The sequence below is a fragment of the Carassius gibelio genome, chromosome A17 (genome assembly GCF_023724105.1).
Source record: "Carassius gibelio isolate Cgi1373 ecotype wild population from Czech Republic chromosome A17, carGib1.2-hapl.c, whole genome shotgun sequence".
Lineage (NCBI taxonomy): Eukaryota > Metazoa > Chordata > Actinopteri > Cypriniformes > Cyprinidae > Carassius > Carassius gibelio.
Window position 1 is genome coordinate 4,804,020 of NC_068387.1, and position 5,743 is coordinate 4,809,762.

General features: G+C 36.2%; 1 long non-coding RNA gene across 1 annotated transcript; it reads right to left on the reverse strand.

Annotated features, from left to right (window-relative positions):
* Positions 1 to 213: 213 nt before the first annotated feature.
* Positions 214 to 4,703, reverse strand: LOC127933221 (uncharacterized). Its single transcript, XR_008147462.1, has 3 exons — positions 4,646 to 4,703; positions 3,385 to 3,419; positions 214 to 971 (listed from the first exon to the last, which is right to left on the reverse strand). It is a non-coding gene; the product is annotated as an uncharacterized LOC127933221 (long non-coding RNA).
* Between the last annotated feature and the right edge of the window lie 1,040 nt (positions 4,704 to 5,743).

Genomic DNA, 5,743 nt, shown 5'->3' on the forward strand with positions numbered 1-5,743 from the left:
TGGTACTTGTAAACAGAATGCCAGTAGAATGTATTCATCAAATATAGAAATCTAGTTATTACATTGAAGCTGACATTTTGGCCATTTGAGAGTAAAAACTGACAAGGTCAGTATAAAACAAAGTATAATAAAATATATCCACCTCACAGGTTGAGACATTGTGTACAATACAAAATTGTGCTTCATGGTGGTGACAGAGGAAAGCTCATTAAGTGAAAGTTGACAGGCTTTATTGTCTTCATAAGAAACCATTCAGACACATTTACAGAATATTTTCTATAAAATTGCGTTTTTCAGTCCTGTACAGTAACATACTCTTAAGACTTTAAAACAACACGCTTGCACATGTATGATCATATGTATGATCCCCGTGTGACAATGGAGATCTTCTAAGAAACCTACATTTCAGTTTCTTTGGGTTTCTATTGAAAAAAACTCACATTGTGCAATATAGTTTCTGACTTCTTAACTGTCATCTTTCCTTCAACTGCACCTTTAACATTAACACTCACAAACATGGTCCCTATATGAAATAGGATTAGTGTGACTTGAGAAAGTGCACTGAAAAAGACCTGAGAAATTGAACAGTAAAACTTTACCAGAGGGACTCAAACCCTCTACATTCAACAATGTCTGTATCGCTTTTAGGCCAGTAAGCTGATCTTGTGATCGTGGATTTTGGAGGACATGTTTTTGTTAACATCCTCCAGCTCCAGGAAGATCTTCTGAAATACCTCAAAGGTGTATTTAAGTTTCTCTGGGTAGCTTAGTTCCAAAGCATAAATAAGGCCCATAAGGTAGGAGCAAGCATGTGCTACACTGGGAATGCAAAAAAGGACCTCCGCTCCCTCAATGGCTATTCCAACTTTCTTCTCGAGACCTCCATCCCTGGCTTTGCTGACCACAAAGATGTTGAGCACAAATGAAGTGATGGCCTCTTGGATGGCTGCAGCATCATCGTCATCACAAACCTGTGAAATAAACCAGAGAGAATTGAACCTACTGCTTTGTTTGCTAATGTGAAGAATGCATTTAAGCCAATTTTTTTCCCACATGGATTTGCCTACATTTATAAACAATTACAATCTTGTGTGAATTTAAAAATATTTATGTGGAAAGACACACACACACACACACACACACACACACAGTGTGTGCAGAATTATTAGGCACGTTGATTTGCTGATCATATTTTATTCCCAGGAACATTTTCCCAATTCCAAACCATATTAAACTTAACTACTATTAATTTAATCATTTATAAGTGATATATAATTGTACATGAAGGTTGGAAATGAAAACGCCTTATATTCAGGTGTGCAGAATTATTAGGCACGTTTTCTTTTACAGATAAAATAAGCCAAAAACGAGATTTAACTCAGATTGAAAAGTCAAAATTATTAAATCCCCATGAGAAGAATCCAATACTAATGCAATACTAGAGATTGCAGTTAAAGCATGACCATTGGACAGTAACATGCTCATTGGGTCAGCAGGGTCAGACAAAAAAACGGTAGAGAAGACAAAACACATGATAACTGCAAAAGAATGAAGAATTAAAGGATTAGTTCACCTCCAAGTTGAAAATTGTGTCATCATTTACTCACCCTCAAGTTGTTTTAAACCTGTATAAATTTCTTTCTTCTGCTGAACACAAAGAAAGATATTTTGCAACTTGGGTTTCATTGACTTCCATAGTATATATTTTTTCCTACTATGGACGTCAATGGGACCCAAGTCTGTCTGTTTACAGACATTCTTCAAAATATCTTTGTGTTCAGCAGAAGAAAGAAATTTATACAGGTTTAAAACAACTTAAGGGTGAGCGAATGATGACACAATTTTCAACTTTAACTGTGAACTGTGCAAATCCATCCCATATAATCCAGATGCTAGATCTGAGTACATCCAGACCCTAAATGAGGAGCAAATTGGGTGGTCTCTCTGAGGGTGGTGGAAGTCAGTTTCGAGATTTGTCATATACTGGTAGCGGTGAGGAGCACAGCTTCCATTTAGTTGTGTTTGCCTCTCTGTCTGCTTGTCTGTCCTCAAAAATGTAAAGAGAAAATATATATTTATTTATCAGGACAATCATTTGTAATCTTAAAGGGATGGTTGATTATGATTTCACTTTTCTAACTTTAGTTAGTGTGTAATGTTGCTGTTTGAGCATAAACAACATCTGCAAAGTTACGACATTCAAAGTTCAAAGCAAAGGGAGATATATTCTTTTAGAGAAATCTATTTTTAAGGACTACAACAAACGGCTGGTAGAGACTACAACGGCTTCCACTCGGGTTGGTGACATCACTAACCCTAAAATGTACATAAATCCTGCCCCCAGGAACATGCAACCAGGAGCAGCAGGTCATTTGCATTTAAAGGGACATACAAAAACTGAGCTTTTTTACTACATGCTATAAAAATTATCTGTGTGGTATGTTGAGCAAAAACTTCACATACTCTGAGGACATAAGAGATTTTTTATACATCTTGTAAAAAGGGGTATTATACCACCCCTTTAACCAAACAATACTACAAATTAAGGAAAGACGGCAGCTATTTTTTGCCTGTTTACATACTGATTGCCCTTGTCCATCCTGGAATTCCCTTAAATCACATTTGTTAAAGAAACATTCAACTAACAAGTCACCAAAAGTCATTTGTTTTGATTTTGAACTTTACAGAGAAGGATTACTTTCAACACCTATGACATCTTTAAACAAAACTGTATGTGCACTATGTCTTCAGTGTGAGTGTCTTGACTTTTAAATTAATTTATGGTGCCTGTGCATCACACAGATCCCAGCATATTCTAGAGTCATTTTGGGGCACTAACTGAACATAAGTAGATTGGTCAAATATGACAATATTGAGGCCCGTTGTTCTGAGCCATACAATTGTTCAGGGGAGTATGCAACTGACGAATGAAAAGAAGAGAATCTAAAATTACACCATGATTGATCAGATGTTTTTCTTACAGCTTCATCAGGTAAGCATCTTGTTATTTTCTCCACAGGTAATCAGGTAAGTTTGATTTTATCACAGCCTCATCAATGTTAAATAGAAAGATGTGACTTTAAAATGGTGGAAGTAAACTAATTAAGTTTTTTTTATTTTTTAGCTAATGTATGTAACCATGGGATCAACAAAAATAGATTATCATGGCAATGGGAACTAATGCAATGGCAGACTTTGAGCAACCAGCAACATATGGTGCACACCCCTTAAGTCGTCACTTTTTTTTTTTTTTACAGGACTATAAATTTACTCTGTGAAATGCAAAAAAAAAAACTGCCAACTGAGTTATAACTTCACCCCCAGTTTCCTCACTACAATAAATTTATTATATAATTTAAATATAATTTATTGAAAGTTACATACCTTTATCCAGTGTAGCCTATTGTCAGGAGAATCACCTGGTTAAGGACACAGTGTAAGTTAATGGTTAGTAACTGACCAATGCAAGAAACCCAATTCATAGCAAATCATAACTATAACTATAATTAAAAATAGTTTCACATTTTCTTCTCTCCACAAACAACTACAGGTAGTTGACCTGCCGATCAGACAGCTAATTGTCTTCAGTTTCATATGAAATGTTTGTGTTTTTTTTTTTTTCCACGGAGCTCAGATGAGAAAGTGTACAGGGAACCGCGTCATGCAGAAGGCAGGATTATGGTCACATATTATGATTGACAGCTGTAAACGCTCTAACCATAGACCGTAAAAACTACCGTCCTAACAAACGCAAACCACGAAGAGAAACAGACAGCGCGCTAATGGGCACTCTTTCAGATCGCATAATTCATGGAGTATGCATTCTGTATGACGAAATACCTATATGACAAAAGTTCATAGGGACATCATATACATATATATATATATAAAACATATTAATAGATTGATTGAATAAAGGCCAAAGATAAGAAACGTTTCGTTTTACCCCAAACGAATTATATTTTATCTTGAACCACTAAAGAGACATCAGAGCCAGCGGCAAATGTCAGAAGGTCTAGCCGAGCTGAAGCTGCTCTCGGCGGATAAATGATGACGGAGCTCCCGCTGATCGCATGGAGCTCATCTCTGAAATCGGCGAAACACATTTTTTTAAATAGACGCTGTCTTTATAAATAAACCGCATATTTGAGTTTAAAACAACTACATTCTCGCCTGAAATACTTCAAAAACTACATTTCATGAAACGATAACAGTAATATTTTGAAAATTATCCGAATAAAATGGCGGCTGTAAATGCTGCGTGAACTCAGCTGGCAGCTGTCCCCCGTACGAGAGACAAACGTTACCCGCATTCCAACGCATCCAACATCACCTTTTATTATCAGGGAGAACCAAACACTTTCACAGGGAGAAAAGGAATCCTAAAATAGGCTTCAGTGGCTCCTTAAATGTATTTAGACATATGCCAAGCTTAAAACTGAATGCTTTAAAGCAGCTAAAGTTAGCCACCTAACTTTAACTTACCAGTGTAACCACATGGTAGGCCTAATGCTAATTAGAAAATCCACATACAACAATATTCAAATTACATTTAAAGCCTGGTTTTTGTACAGCAATTCGAAAACTGTAAAGAATGTACCAACCCAAGTAACATTAACTGTTAATTTGCTAGCTTTATTCTTACCTTAAATTCAGTCCGCGTGTTCGTCTTCGTTAGGAATGCAAGGGGTTTCCAGACCAACGAAACAGGAAGGGGAGTTTTTTTTTTTTTACCAAGTGAGTAAATAAAACAAGGTATTGTTTGTTGTGCGTGTGTACCTAAAAAGCTTGGCTGGGATTACTTAGATTAATTTAGTAAAGGAATAAAATACACATTTTCTTGTTTTTTGAACAAATGCAGATTAATTTAAAACTAGATATATTAAAGTAAAGACACAAACTTAACATTTTATTGTTGATATCACGCATTTTAATTACTTAACATTTACATCCACTCAGATTAATTTTTTTCAGTGTTGAGAGAACTCGTCAGACAGATTAAGCCATTTTATTTATAAATGTATGTATTTATGTTTCTAAATTGTAAATCTGAGCACTCTTGTGAGCGGCGCTGTGTTGTAGTGAACACTGAAGGATCATGTGTTGATTGAGATTCAGTCGCTCACAGCTCTTTTTCATCTGATGATGTATTTACTCTCAGACCTTAAACGGTGGGTCTAAACAAGCCCATAATTCAGAGTCGGCCCCATTGTTTGACACAGAACTGTTTTCACAGATATTAAGGGCAGTTTACCTCCCTTTAAACTCAACAGGCTAAAGATTTAGCAATTAGGCCCTAATCAGGATCATTATATGGAGTAATCCATCTGAATCCTAACAGATGTGTGAGAGCGCTGGTCAAGGTCCGGTCCATGTGTTCATGTGTTCGTGTAATGGCTGTTATTTGGCCGGTCGCTCGTGACTGGAATGTTCTCTGATCTTCAAGCTGTTTTTCTTCACTGCATGTAGTTTTTAGTGCGTTTCTTTTGAGATGTAGTCCTGGCCAACCACAGTTATGAACAGCTACACACATCACATGCTGTAAAGAATCAATTAAGTGTCCATCAGTACTCACTGGAAACTCACACAGTCTGCTCACACACAAATAAACACAAGCGTCTAAGATTACAGACAATTAATGAAAAATGAGAAATGGGTCAAACACATGGCGCTACTTCTTTTTCTATTAAAAATGCATATTCACCGACTTAAATAGATCTGCTATTTTCTAATTTTTTCTTAG